Genomic DNA, 16,497 nt, shown 5'->3' with positions numbered 1-16,497 from the left:
TTATTTCTTTTGCCTAGATTTGAACCGACACCTATCACGTCGACCCTATTTTTGAGATTCTAGACTAACAACTAGCTCGTCAAGAATAATGGTTTATCCCTGGTAATATCATGGATATACAACCAAAACATATCGTTAGATTGTTAACTGTAAAGCACAAATGATACAAAATCGAGAAAATGATGTTTTTATCGGGTCTAGAAAACAAAAAAAAATGGTATGACATTTCTTATATTATAAGAATTTGTTCCCTCTTTCGAACTCTAAAACATAGTTACCTAATTCGTGGTTCGCTCCGGTACGGGTACGTGGTTCGGGTACGCGATTCGCTAGTGGTGACGTTTTCGGTACGAAGGGGGGTAGGTTCATTTCGGTACGAACCGGTACAGCGTACCATAGAGTTCGGTTCGTTGTACCCAAATTAAAACAGAAATTCCAAAATTCGAATTATAAAACTTAAATATAAACATTGAAGGTTAAAGATAAAAATGGAAATTAAATAGAAGTAGAAATTGATGATGTAATTTGGTTAAATGTTATGTATATATATAATGTTAATTTATACTTTTTATGTATATGTATAGATAAGTTTATAAGTTTAAGGACCAAATGTAAACTAGTGAAGATAGAGGGGGTTAAATGTTTAAATACACAAACTAGTTTTACACTTTTTATGTAGAAAAATACAAGTTTTAGTGTTTAAATGTAAACTAGTAAAAATAGAGGGGTTAAATGTTGAAATAACTAAACTTATTTAAACCAAAAAACCCTAAAACACACCCATACGCTACGCAGCCGCTCTCTTTCTTCCCCCTTCTTTCTTCACCTTCTTCCTGGACACATTGTTTAAACTAACTCAGCATGTTCCCGCCTAAAATTAGCCATGTATCGTTGTACCAAAACGATTTAGAACACCGTACCAGTTGAATCGAAACATGGTACCAATTCAATTCGGATCGCAAAATAACAAGAAGCGGATCGCTGTACCCAACCGATTTGGAACTTCGAACCAGTTCAATCTGAAACACCGTACCACATCGTTCCGGTACGACTGCGAATTGCGATTGGGTACACCACGATCCAATACGTGGGTCGTGGCAAACCCAGCGATTTAGGTAACTATGCTCTAAAATGTTGATTGCAAGTGGTTACAGAGGAATGGCGATTGGTGATAACAACCATGGAAATTAATAAACGAGGAAGTATCCAACGGGTTTTTACATTCTTTAAGTTTTTATTAGCAAAAAAAACGTATTATTGTTGTTTTAAGCAAAATACGTCTTTTTTTTTTTTTTAAGAAACAAAAGTTGTATTTTTTTTTTTTATGTTTGTTTTACACTAATCCAGATCGTATTTCGACATCGAGTCGTTTTTTTACCTCTTTAACAATAATATACTATAAACATTGATGAAAAAAACTAGGCTATATAGAAGATACGTATAAAATTTATATGTTTAATCGCATACACTAATAAAACAAATGCCCTTGATACTAAAATTTAAGTACAATATGTTTTTGTTAAAATACTTTATTTCAAGATTATCGAGCTAAATACGGGGTTTTTTTAAGGCGAATTGGAAATAAATAATCCCATCTAACTCAATTTAGCCGATAATAATCCCAAGTCAGTTATTGGCTGATAATAATCCGAACTGTTCATTTTTTTTTTTTTTTTTTTTGTAAAATAGTTCGCCGTTAAAATAGCTTAACGGAGTTAAGTTTTTTTTTTTTTTTTTTTCTGAATTACAAACCGATGTTTTAGGGCTTTTGATTAGAGCGAGGATTCGAGTCGATTGATGTAAAACTTACCTCGAACTTGTGCTCGAAATGGCTTGATTTTTGTTAATTGAAAGTTTAAACACCCGAATTGAAGCATCGTTTTCGGGGGTTGAGGCAATATTTCGAGGTAAGTTTTACATCAATCAACTTGTATTCTCGTTCTGATCAAAAGCCCTAAAACATCGGTTTATAATTCGGAAAAAAACTTAACTCCGTTAAGCTATTTTAACAGCGGACTATTTTACAAAAAAATTTGACCAGTTCGGATTTTATCGGCCAATAACTGACTTGATATTATTATCAGCCAAATTGAGTTAGGTATGATTATTTATTTCCAACTTGCCTTTTTTTTAATATGTACATTTTATATATTGATTATTGACTACAATACAATAAAGTGTGTGTATCTATAAAATAAAGTGTTTATATTCTAATAGATTGGAACAAAGATGTGGATGTAATGGTGGGGAAGTGGTAACATGGAGGGATTGGAGTGTGCCGTACAACCCTGCCCTCTAGGCAACTTATCTTGTTTTTATGAGAGAGAGACTTCACCAACATCCGCTCCCTCTTCATGTGCCTTGTCTTAAAAGTGCACTTAACGTCATTATAGCGACTAAAATGTGATTATCAGGTACATGTATCGTTTATGTTTACTTTTAACGATTATAAAAATATATATGTATATGCTCATCGTCCTATCTTCTCTCGCAGGGCAGTGGTGAAGCTTTATATTTCCGATCGGGGGTTGGAAATGTATATACCCAAAAATTTCTATAAAATGAGGGGTCGAAAACGTATATACCCAAAAGTTTCTGTACGAAAACTACATACTCTCTACTACTGAGCAAAAAGTTCGGGGTCGGCCGCCCCTTCCTCCCCCACTATGCTACGCCCCTGCTCGCAGGGCCAAGGAAAACTCTTGTTATGTTCCGGATGACAGGATTTTAGACAAGGGAAACTTGCTTTGAAGTCAAGTCTAGAGAATATTTGGTTATCATATGTAAACTCGAATCAAACTTTCTATATCAAATATAAATCTAGTACGGTTAATGTATGGTTGAGAAAAAAACAAAACCTTTTTGACTTGAAGTCATTGTCTTTTTTATATCCGATGTCAATTTTGTGACATCAAAGTATATACATACATGTATACAAATATAACGGTATTGTGTATACAAAGTATATAATTTTTTGATGGTGTAGATGTGACAGCCGTCACTTTTCCGTACATTCCGTACACTAAATGAACAGTGATCTGTGCCTTAATGAACATACATGATCTAGTTTACAAGAGAAATAAGTTTCTGAATTCCATACAAGTGAATTCATGTACGTTTTATACTACAAAATATTGCTTTATGCAAAAACGAGAGCGTTGCGTCAAAAATATTAGTAAACTCACCGGTAAGACACACTGTGTCAACGGAACTGCAGAAAGCAGTCAGACAATAAAATTGGAGCCTAGGTGTAGGTCCAATAACAAGAATACATTAAAACCCAAGAGTACATACAAGGGTTTAATATATATGCTATATGAAAGCAAAAATAAGCACTAAAAAGCACCCGAAACACACTTTAAGAGCAGAACTAATTGCGACAAAACTGCGAAACGAACGTTGATGGCCGCCCGGATAATATTTAATCCCACAAATATTCTGTTATGATTAAAATTTTATTTTAATCAGGTTCGTGTTGAAAAATAAATTAAAACGCTTAAAAACGTTATTTTTCAAGTTTAAGCACGTACCGTGTGTTCCTACGCGACACAGTGCTTACACTGCAAAACGCAGACAACGCAGAAAACCTAGGAATATTCCAGGAATATGCTAGGAATATGCTAAGAATATTCCAGGAATATGCTAGGAATATGCTAGGAATATGCTAAGAATATGCTAGGAATATGCTAGGAATATTCCAAAGAATATGCTAGGAATATGCTAGGAATATTCCAGGAATATGCCAGGAATATGCCAAGAATATGCTAGGAATATTCCAGGAATATGCCAGGAATATGCTAGGAATATTCCAGGAATATGCCAGGAATATGCTAGGAATATGCCATATGGAATGTCTATAAATACCTTGAGATGACACACTAGACAATTCACCACCCAACACCACAAAACTACTCTCTCCTCTCCCTCAAATACTTTCGGCCGAACACCCCTTGATCATCCATCATATTTTTCGATTTTGTTCTTCACATTCCAACATCATACAAGTGTCAAGTGTCACGCATAAGAAGGCTTGGTGCACTCGGAGCTCGAAGGACCTCTTTCTCTAGCTTTTATCCACCACATTCGCGTCTAGATACTTCCCTAGCCTCGAGCTAGTGGTATGTTGCTTAAAACACATTCTTGAGCTATTTTGAAGTGGTTAATGTGATGTGTAATGATTAAAACTCGAAATCTTACAAAATGGTGCATTAAAGTCTACTAAAAACATGAAAAATGATGGTTAAAAGCTCACTAGTTGTGTAAATGTTGTAGTAATTGAAATTTGTGATTATTTAGGCCCGATCTACGTTGTGGTAGCTCGGATCATCATATAACCCTGTTTGGTTAAGATCATGGATCTTGACATAAGCTTGTTTGAAATGGTGCAAGGGTTAAAAGGTGAAACTCTACCACACAAGAAACATGAACTTGTGTAAAAGTATTTTTACTTATGAGATAGTGTCTAAAACTAGCCGATCTATGTGTCCACAAGTGGTATTTTCAAAAGACCAAGCGTCAAAAGAAATCACATGTTCTAATCCGGATCTTACACAAACAAAAGTGATTTTTTGTGATCAAACAAGTGTGCGAACACTAGTGTAACAAAAGTTTTAACAAAGAAATAATTTTCGTAAAAACCGACTAGAAGTTGTGGAACTTCATATTCTTTAAAATAAAGTTTTTTTTTTAAGAAATTAAACTTATTTTTAAAGATAACAAGACTTACTAAATGTGCTAGTAAATTACTACACATTTTTGTAAATATGCAAGTTCATGAAATGGGGAAAATTAGTGATTGTTGTTGATGATTATTGTTGATAATTGTTGTTGATGATTATTGTTGATAATTGTTGTTGATGATTATTGTTGATAATTGTTGTTGATGATTGTTGACGATTTAAAAGAAAATAAACACATGTTTTGAAAACATGGGAAACCTCCATTTTTAGGGGAAACTCTGTCAAAATTTTTATAAATTTTGACACTTAGAAAAATATAAGTTTTTGAAGAACTTATTCCCTAAAATGTATTTAAAGGTATTACCAAGGTTTCCCTAATTTTTGGTGATAAGAAATGAGGATTTCTTCAAAAATAAAAGTGGATATAAATATGTATATTTTTGAGAGAAAAATATATATTATTTTATCACCAACTTTTGTGCTAAGTGTATATAGTATGTGTTATACGTGCTAGCGTATTGAGACGTAAAGATACACTAAATACTCATGAGGAGTATAAACCTGAAAATACACATACAACATGCTTAGACACATACAAGAGGATATATTTATGAAAATATATTACTTGGACAAAATACATAATTCGGGTGCAAAATACAAGATACGTATATTTATTTTTGAGAAAATGATATAAGACAAATAGTTAAAAATATAAATATTTTTAACACAAGAACACAAATACAAAAGATAGTGACTTGCACTTGTGCGATACAAGTCTAGTGACTAACGTTAATAAAACGCGTTTAGGTCACGACGCTAGATAAGCAACTCCGGTGAAGTTTACGACGCAGGAACGCAAAGTTGTGAGTTCATGCTCCCCCTTTTCTCTTAACTGTTTTCAGTTTTATAACTTCGGGGGTGAAATACATGTTACAAATATTATAATTTTTTTACAAGTAGTAAAAATACAAGAAGCACTCTTGGTGAGAACGAGTACCGAGTGCAATACGAATCGAGAATACAAAAATACGAGAAGCACACTTGGTGAGAACGAGAACCAAGTATGATGTGCTTTAAGAAATGCCTAGAAATTACTAGATCATGTGAGCATAGACTTAATACTAAAAATGCCATAAAGTCTTGGTGAAAACTAGTACCAAGCCATTAAAAACATTCAGTAATTAGGGACGAGGGTTAGATCTAACGGGTACGGCCGAGCCCCACTCATGGTCCTTATGTGACCTCTTGAGTGCTTCGGTGTCCCAGTCGAGGTAAATCGACACAGTCGAGGTAAATCGACACAGTCGAGGGTAATCGACACAGTCAAGGGAAATTGACACAGTCGAGGTTAATCGACACAGTCGAGGGTAATCGACATAGTTAAAGGAGCCAACACTAATGCTCCATAAGTCCTCACATGCCTTATAGGAGCCAACACTAATGCTCCATATGTCCTCACATGCCGAAATGTCTTTGTACAAACATTCAATTAGTACGTGGTGTACACAAGAAAACTTGATTTTTGCAAGAATACTTTATTTATACAAGATACATACCATGTTTTCATACTCGGTATGCAAAACGCAAGAACTCGCTCAACTTTATGTTGATGTTTTCCAAAATTACATGTATTTCAGGTGACAGGATGGATCTTGGGCGCAAGTGTTATAACTAGAAGTAGACTACAAGTTTAGATGTCATCCACTTTTTTTGAATTGTAACCTAGATGAAGGTTGTGTTTTAAAACTTAAATGACAAGTGTTTGTGATCCTCAAAATTTTCCGAATGGATGAACATCGTTTTAAATCATGTAGTTGTTTATTATGATCGAATGCAATGATAACAAGCTAGTCACACATCATACGCTTCCGCAAAAGACAGGGTGTGACAGTTTGGTATCAGAGCTTCGATTGTAGTGAACTAGGATTCCTTCTCGAGTCTAGACTACAATCACTAAAGTGCTTTCACAAAAACATTTTACAAAATGGTTTTCATTGCATTCACGAAAGCGCCAAGATCCACGAGTCAGACACTTTTCAAAGAAAAGACAAGGCAAGGACATTAGTGAGGAATACCCATAGAGTAAGGTGCCAACCAAGGCATAGTCTACAAAAGTTAGACTTGACAAAATGACCCCCCCCCCAAACGAGAGTTATACGTGGTATAATGCATTAAGTTACTTGATTATGCTAAGTAGCATATTTGTTATTTGTATTCATGCATACGAATAAGTGTACGGAATGATTATTGACGTGAATAAAATTCTTTCGACTCCGACTCCTATTACGGTACGTGACTCGCACGATGAAGCTATCGACCTCGCGTCCTTTGCAAAGCTCGTGGCTGGGAGTGATTACCAGACAAGACTCTGAGCTTACTTCCGTAGGAGATGGCTGATCTTCCCTCTCGAACGTGAAGATGCCAAACTACGGTGGTGATGACGAGGCAGAGGCGGCGACCTTGAACGAACTCTTAATCAACGGGACGAGATCCCTCCGGATTATGTGAAGCAAAATTGACAACATACTTGACTAGAAAAGGAAGATGAAGTATTCATCACGAAGGTGCCCCTCCAACTACTAGGAATTCTCTCCATTCCTATTCCATCTAATCATCGTGCCTATACGCGCATAACAGTAACAAATGTTAGCGCATGGACCTCCGCAATGGTCCTTTCCATGGCAAGGAGTGTAAGGACAGTAGTGTCCCCTCCTAGATCAATCATCTGCTTGGACGAGAGAAAATTGGGGTAACTGTGCAAGACAATTTATTATTACGGGGGCCCACGTAATAACGACTTGTAGTGCACAGAAATCCTGGTGGACTCTACGGGTCGAGCTAATGAAAACCACACCAAATTCAATGTATAGGTGTCCTCACCTTCATCTGGTAGAACATCACATAGATCAGTGCTTTAGCACGTAAGAAAGTAGGAAGCCTGTCTCAGCCTACTTCGTGACTGACACTTCTACCTGCGTACGAGACGTTTGAGGAAAACGACATTTAAGCAAGTGAAGATGAGAAACATTCAAGAGATTCAGCGACTTTGCACTCTCTATCACCCATACACGAGCAACCCCCTCTAAGGGAAAATGTACGCCCCAGTAAAGCCAAAAACCTAAGAAAACCAATGTAGCGGGAAATAACTGAAACCTAAATGACCGAGGCAATGTAACCTCAAGTTCGTTTTAAGCCAAGTTGGCAAGCCTAAGTGAAGGCTCAGTAACTGTTTCCCGCTCATACATTGAGTATTTATGTATACATGTGAAATTGGGTGATTACATAATGGCTTATGGTGCTATGTACCTCATAGACACCTGGAATGTTGCCTAACCTACTTCATACCGTTTTGGCAGAAGGGAATGCCGCCCAGGCGAGACACAAACACCAGTACGCTACCAAGAACAGAAGCCGAGCTGCAAGAATGCATCTCGCAGGCAATTGCACGACATGAAGCCCTCCGCTCTAAGCACATCAATGGCACGACTGAGAATAACCCTCCAACTGGCTGCACCTATAAACAGTTCCTGGACTGCAAGCCTTTGAATTTTGATGGCACAGGAGGTGCCGTTGCATTTGTTCGTTGGACAGAAAAGACGGACTCAGTTCTAAGAATGAGTAACTGTTCACCCCAACAAAGCGTTACCTATATCTCAGGGTTATTTCTGGATGGCGCACTCTCATGGTGGAACCTTCAGGTTCAGACCCTTGGTGCAGATGCTGCTTATGCACTGAGCTGGGACGAGCTCAAGGAAATGATGGAAAAGAAATATTGTTCTAGGACTGAAATCCAGAAGCTTGAGGTGGAGTTCTGGAATTTGAAAATGGACGGACCGAAGATTCCTGAATACGTCCAGCGATTTCACGACTTGTCTAGGGTCGTCCCCTACCTAGTCAAACCGGAATTCAAGAGGATAGAACGATTGATTTGGGGACTTGCACCCCAGATTAGGGGCATGGTTACTACCTCAAAACCCTCAACCATCGCAGAGGCTATCGATATGAGTGTCACCCTTACTGAAGAGGCTCTACGTGCGGGAAAATTTTCGGAATCTGAGGATAACAAGAAAGAGACTCATGTGGAGTCGTCAAGCAACAAGAAGAGGAAGTCCTCAAACCTAAAGATGAGCACCCAACTCAACTATGGAAGCTCTAAAGCAAACAAAAGAAAGAAAGTGAATTCGCCACATGGCAGGAGCACTGATGGAGCCATTAATAGGGCAGGTGGTAATGTTTACTCGGGGACTAAGCCGAGGTGCAGAGAATGCACTTTTCACCATAAAGGTCGATGTCTGAAGCCTAGGTTTGGAAAGTGTGGAAAAGAAGGGCATAACAGGGACGCCTGTTGGGCGAAGGACCCAGATGGAAGAAATAAGAGAATACCCGGTTGCTACAAATGTGGTGAAGCAGGGCACTTTAGGAAAGATTGCCCAAAGAAGAAACAAGCAAGGAAGGGTTTTCACGATCGAAACTCGTGAACCACGCTAGGATCCAGATGCGGTTACGGGTACGTTCCCTATTAACCACCCTTATGCATCTATTTCTAATATTGGCATCAACCTTAACCTTGCATGCTTAGAACTTAAGAAACTTCTTGGCCTAGTCTCAAGTAAGATAGACGTCCCGTATTCTTTAGAAATGGGCATATAGAAGGATAGCTTAAACAGTCGAAGCGATTAAGGATCGTGATTAGGCACTCAGAGGGCCGTAACCTTCTGTTACCATTGACTCGTGAGGTCATAATAATCAGCATGGATCGGAAATCCAAGTATGCAGCTGAAGTCGTCAATACGAGAAAATCAGACGCATCCCTCGTGCGAATGATGAAACCCAACTTTACTGTAATAGGCGCAAGGATGCTAGACCCCATAAGGCGGCAGATCTACGACATCCTTCATTGGTCGAAGAGGCATAGAAATGCCTCTGAGTAGACTGCAGAACCTGGGAACATCCCCGCGATGGAAGAAGTTCTAGTAGCCTTTTCAAAAGACTTGCCAGAAATGCCCCTTCGCAGCGTCAAGAGAAGTTTAGGATAAACCACGTGCCAAGAGCAGCACCAGTGTCGAATAATGTCTTACCGACTAACTTCGTCCGTAAAGCATGAGCTCCGGACGTAACTGCAAGAGCTACCAGACAGAGGAAGTTAAGGACATGACGCCTTTAGTTAGGGATATGAGGAGAAAGTTGGCAGTTCCATTTTGCGTAAATTCCTGAGAATTGAGAATCAGAATCCTTTGCCAACGACTGGCAACATAAACAGACAAAATCATAAGATCCTAGTTGCCACCCAAGGATCAACTTGAGGACAGGATGTCCATGACTGTGTATACCAGAAGGAAGTGTCCCTGAAACGACCTTTAGGACTCGCTTTGGAAGTTACGAGTTCCTTGTCGTACCATTTGGCCTAACACATGCATCGACAATATTCATGGACCTCATGAAATCGAACGTGTAAGCCATACCTAGATAAGCCATATACTTATTGACTACATTCTCATATGGCCAATGACCAAGGAAGGTCGTGAGCAACAACTGCAATTTACCTTGCAACTCTTAGAGAAAGAACAGTTAAGCGCTATGATGACGAAAAGCGGATTTCGAATTCGCGAAGTGAGAACTTTCAGATCCATGATGGATAAGAACGAGATTCATGCCAACCCTGCAACCAAGAGCTAAGGAGCTAGAGTTGCAATTATGTGACGCCTCTCGACAAAGTCTCGATTGTATGCCGATGCAACAAGACCACGACATTACATACGTGGCACATTGATTAAGGAATCATGAGAAGAACCCTTGAGATAGGTACAGTCATTGCGCGCAGCAAACTGGGCGTTATTACCTGAAAGAAAACGTTGCACGATCTTTACTGATCGCAAGGGATTGCAGCACACCGATGATCATAAGAACTCGAATATGAACTGAGCTGTTGAACGATGCAGACTGTATGAACAAGATGCGTGCTTGTGTGATAAACTTTGATAAAAAGTTGGAACACTCACTTACCCTTAGTAGAGTCTTCCTACAACAGTATTTATCACGCCGCTGTCTAAACCGCTTTGTGTAAAGCTTTAGATGGAACGTAATGAGTCAATTCCCGTTGTGTTGAACGGAGACCGGGAATAATGGATCAACTGGCCGAGATGGTCCAGGAAAAATCTAGAGGCAAGGTCGTTCATATATGCGATTATATCAAGACAGCCCGCAGAACACAGAAAGATTACGCCGATGAGAGGCAGAAATCGTAAGAATTTGAGACAAGAAGCACGACTAAATTGAGAGCCGCGCCTAGAAAGGGCGTAGTGTGAATTGGAAAACGAAAAGATTGAATCCCCGGTGTAGGGATCAGAACCATTGTTCACAAGATGAAGCTTCCAGAAAAAGATCAGTAGTGATCGCGACACATTCATGTGTCTAGTCTTTAGAGGAGTCTGACGCAAGGAACATTCATAGTTCCCACAAATAAGATTCACGTCAATGATATACTATACAACCTGTTGAGGTTTCGGACCAAGAGTCCACAAAATGCAGAAAAGACATGATTGATTTACTTGAGCATGATAAAATACATGACATGAGAACACAAAGACGTGTTTCAAATATAAGTGACCATATTGGTTTCACAACTCCCCTGCGACCGATGGCATCGCTTGAATTTCGGGACGAAATTCTTTTAACGGGGGGAGACTGTGACAGCCGTCACTTTTCCGTACATTCCGTACACTAAATGAACAGTGATCTGTGCCTTAATGAACATACATGATCTAGTTTACAAGAGAAATAAGTTTCTGAATTCCATACAAGTGAATTCATGTACGTTTTATACTACAAAATATTGCTTTATGCAAAAACGAGAGCGTTGCGTCAAAAATATTAGTAAACTCACCGGTAAGACACACTGTGTCAACGGAACTGCAGAAAGCAGTCAGACAATAAAATTGGAGCCTAGGTGTAGGTCCAATAACAAGAATACATTAAAACCCAAGAGTACATACAAGGGTTTAATATATATGCTATATGAAAGCAAAAATAAGCACTAAAAAGCACCCGAAACACACTTTAAGAGCAGAACTAATTGCGACAAAACTGCGAAACGAACGTTGATGGCCGCCCGGATAATATTTAATCCCACAAATATTCTGTTATGATTAAAATTTTATTTTAATCAGGTTCGTGTTGAAAAATAAATTAAAACGCTTAAAAACGTTATTTTTCAAGTTTAAGCACGTACCGTGTGTTCCTACGCGACACAGTGCTTACACTGCAAAACGCAGACAACGCAGAAAACCTAGGAATATTCCAGGAATATGCTAGGAATATGCTAAGAATATTCCAGGAATATGCTAGGAATATGCTAGGAATATGCTAAGAATATGCTAGGAATATGCTAGGAATATTCCAAAGAATATGCTAGGAATATGCTAGGAATATTCCAGGAATATGCCAGGAATATGCCAAGAATATGCTAGGAATATTCCAGGAATATGCCAGGAATATGCTAGGAATATTCCAGGAATATGCCAGGAATATGCTAGGAATATGCCATATGGAATGTCTATAAATACCTTGAGATGACACACTAGACAATTCACCACCCAACACCACAAAACTACTCTCTCCTCTCCCTCAAATACTTTCGGCCGAACACCCCTTGATCATCCATCATATTTTTCGATTTTGTTCTTCACATTCCAACATCATACAAGTGTCAAGTGTCACGCATAAGAAGGCTTGGTGCACTCGGAGCTCGAAGGACCTCTTTCTCTAGCTTTTATCCACCACATTCGCGTCTAGATACTTCCCTAGCCTCGAGCTAGTGGTATGTTGCTTAAAACACATTCTTGAGCTATTTTGAAGTGGTTAATGTGATGTGTAATGATTAAAACTCGAAATCTTACAAAATGGTGCATTAAAGTCTACTAAAAACATGAAAAATGATGGTTAAAAGCTCACTAGTTGTGTAAATGTTGTAGTAATTGAAATTTGTGATTATTTAGGCCCGATCTACGTTGTGGTAGCTCGGATCATCATATAACCCTGTTGGTTAAGATCATGGATCTTGACATAAGCTTGTTTGAAATGGTGCAAGGGTTAAAAGGTGAAACTCTACCACACAAGAAACATGAACTTGTGTAAAAGTATTTTTACTTATGAGATAGTGTCTAAAACTAGCCGATCTATGTGTCCACAAGTGGTATTTTCAAAAGACCAAGCGTCAAAAGAAATCACATGTTCTAATCCGGATCTTACACAAACAAAAGTGATTTTTTGTGATCAAACAAGTGTGCGAACACTAGTGTAACAAAAGTTTTAACAAAGAAATAATTTTCGTAAAAACCGACTAGAAGTTGTGGAACTTCATATTCTTTAAAATAAAGTTTTTTTTTTTAAGAAATTAAACTTATTTTAAAGATAACAAGACTTACTAAATGTGCTAGTAAATTACTACACATTTTTGTAAATATGCAAGTTCATGAAATGGGGAAAATTAGTGATTGTTGTTGATGATTATTGTTGATAATTGTTGTTGATGATTATTGTTGATAATTGTTGTTGATGATTATTGTTGATAATTGTTGTTGATGATTGTTGACGATTTAAAAGAAAATAAACACATGTTTTGAAAACATGGGAAACCTCCATTTTTAGGGGAAACTCTGTCAAAATTTTTATAAATTTTGACACTTAGAAAAATATAAGTTTTTGAAGAACTTATTCCCTAAAAATGTATTTAAAGGTATTACCAAGGTTTCCCTAATTTTTGGTGATAAGAAATGAGGATTTCTTCAAAAATAAAAGTGGATATAAATATGTATATTTTTGAGAGAAAAATATATATTATTTTATCACCAACTTTTGTGCTAAGTGTATATAGTATGTGTTATACGTGCTAGCGTATTGAGACGTAAAGATACACTAAATACTCATGAGGAGTATAAACCTGAAAATACACATACAACATGCTTAGACACATACAAGAGGATATATTTATGAAAATATATTACTTGGACAAAATACATAATTCGGGTGCAAAATACAAGATACGTATATTTATTTTTGAGAAAATGATATAAGACAAATAGTTAAAAATATAAATATTTTTAACACAAGAACACAAATACAAAAGATAGTGACTTGCACTTGTGCGATACAAGTCTAGTGACTAACGTTAATAAAAACGCGTTTAGGTCACGACGCTAGATAAGCAACTCCGGTGAAGTTTACGACGCAGGAACGCAAAGTTGTGAGTTCATGCTCCCCCTTTTCTCTTAAACTGTTTTCAGTTTTATAACTTCGGGGGTGAAATACATGTTACAAATATTATAATTTTTTTACAAGTAGTAAAAAATACAAGAAGCACTCTTGGTGAGAACGAGTACCGAGTGCAATACGAATCGAGAATACAAAAAATACGAGAAGCACACTTGGTGAGAACGAGAACCAAGTATGATGTGCTTTAAGAAATGCCTAGAAATTACTAGATCATGTGAGCATAGACTTAATACTAAAAATGCCAAATAAAGTCTTGGTGAAAACTAGTACCAAGCCATTAAAAACATTCAGTAATTAGGGACGAGGTTAGATCTAACGGGTACGGCCGAGCCCCACTCATGGTCCTTATGTGACCTCTTGAGTGCTTCGGTGTCCCAGTCGAGGTAAATCGACACAGTCGAGGTAAATCGACACAGTCGAGGGTTAATCGACACAGTCAAGGGAAATTGACACAGTCGAGGTTAATCGACACAGTCGAGGGTAATCGACATAGTTAAAGGAGCCAAATACTAATGCTCCATAAGTCCTCACATGCCTTATAGGAGCCAACACTAATGCTCCATATGTCCTCACATGCCGAAATGTCTTTGTACAAACATTCAATTAGTACGTGGTGTACACAAGAAAACTTGATTTTTGCAAGAAATACTTTATTTATACAAGATACATACCATGTTTTCATACTCGGTATGCAAAACGCAAGAACTCGCTCAACTTTATGTTGATGTTTTCCAAAATTACATGTAATTTCAGGTGACAGGATGGATCTTGGGCGGCAAGTGTTATAACTAGAAGTAGACTACAAGTTTAGATGTCATCCACTTTTTTTTGAATTGTAACCTAGATGAAGGGTTGTGTTTTAAAACTTAAATGACAAGTGTTTGTGATCCTCAAAATTTTCCGAATGGATGAACATAGTTTTAAATCATGTAGTTGTTTATTATGATCGAATGCAATGATAACAAGCTAGTCACACATCATACGCTTCCGCAAAAGACAGGGTGTGACACTAAACATGTCGAAACATGTTTAGTTAAGTTAGAAAACAAGTTTTGATATCAAAACAAACGGTTTTGATATCCTAGAGTAGTTTGGTTACAAAATACGCGAGAAAACGCATTTTGGGAAAACTACGACTCGTCGAGTAGATAACACGTAATCAGTAGGTATAGTCACTAGGGACTATAACCATCGTGATTAGCTCGCGTATGAAGTTAAGCGTTCAAACGAACTTCGCGTTGACCATAAACTGGTCAAAGCAGAAAGTCAAACACAGTTTGACTTTAACGATAGAAATGAACGAAAAGAACGAAGGAATACTTACAAAAGGTCCCCGCAAGCTTTGATCCGATTCACTCTCAGGTAGGAAGCAATTACTTCCACTTAGAGAGCAAGAATCAGATCAAATGTGAGGAAACCAAGTGAAAGCAAGTGGGTATTTATAGATTTTCAAGAGCCATTAGGATCGTTTCTCGAAGATTGAGCTTTGATCTCATCCGTACAAGTGGGCACGTGGTATTAGGATACCATGGGCTCTCAAAAACCATCAAAATTGGCCCATAGAATGATCAAAACCATGTCCAAAAACCCTGCAAACCAGCTGCTATTTCAAAAACTGGTTTTCTGTTACTGGGCAACTCACGCGGCCCGCGTCAGCATATAGACAAAACTCAGGCGGGCCGCCTGGCTTTGTCTGATCTGCACAACTTTCAGAAATGGCAGTTTTAGTCCCTGAACTTGCAAAACATGCATTTTGGCCCATTTTTGACATGTTTAAGCCCCGTTAACCTCATTTCAAGGCTCTAAAATGATGTTAAAGTATTGGGAACTCAAAACATGCTCAAAAACATCTCGGATGTCGGTTCGTTTGGTCGTACGGTTGCGTTGTTCGGTTAATTACGACGGAAGTCGTAACGAACACAAAAATGATCCAAATTAAGCGACGAATGGAATTTTATCATGCCAAACACTAAAATAAAATATTTTAATGCTTACATAAATTTTTGGATGTCCGGATATATTCAGAACGTAAGATATGCGCGAAAATGCAAACTTGTGCACTTTTTGACGCTTTTAGTCCCTATTGATCAATAAAGTTTATTTTAGTATACCGAACCCCTCAAAGCCTATTTCTAAGCTATGTAAAGGTTATTTAGGGTATGTTTAACTTATGATCAAGTTCCGGAGTGTTCATTACTATACAAATCGGTATAGTTTCGCAATTTGACATAAATAGTCCCTGTGATCGAACAAGGTTGATTTTTACACACCGAACCATCCAAAACTTATTTCAAAGTTATGTGGAGGTTACTTGAGGTATGTTAAGCCTATTTGTTAGTGCACCTACGTTTGCTGACTACGTCTTTCATCAAGTCTTGAAGATTTAGGAGATCAGACATGGCACGGAATCCTAGAATAGCTTGTTTGTATATGGATCGCTTATTTGTACATAGTTCTTGGATCGCTTATGTGTCAAGTAGTAGTGTGGATCGCTTTTAGGTCATGATTGATGGATCGCTTATATGGCAAGTTCAGGATCGCTTATTTG

At 37.8% G+C, this 16,497-nt stretch overlaps 1 long non-coding RNA gene across 1 annotated transcript; it reads left to right on the top strand.

Moving 5' to 3' along the window:
* The first annotated feature begins 707 nt into the window (after nucleotides 1–707).
* On the top strand, nucleotides 708–2,837 carry LOC110866379. The gene is made up of 3 exons (XR_002551384.2): nucleotides 708–1,115; nucleotides 2,218–2,414; nucleotides 2,495–2,837. It is a non-coding gene; the product is annotated as an uncharacterized LOC110866379 (long non-coding RNA).
* Nucleotides 2,838–16,497: the final 13,660 nt, after the last annotated feature.

Source organism: Helianthus annuus, chromosome 7, assembly GCF_002127325.2.
Source record: "Helianthus annuus cultivar XRQ/B chromosome 7, HanXRQr2.0-SUNRISE, whole genome shotgun sequence".
Classification (NCBI taxonomy): domain Eukaryota; kingdom Viridiplantae; phylum Streptophyta; class Magnoliopsida; order Asterales; family Asteraceae; genus Helianthus; species Helianthus annuus.
The sequence above is the reverse complement of the archived record's forward strand: the minus strand, read 5'-3'. Positions and strand labels throughout refer to the sequence as shown.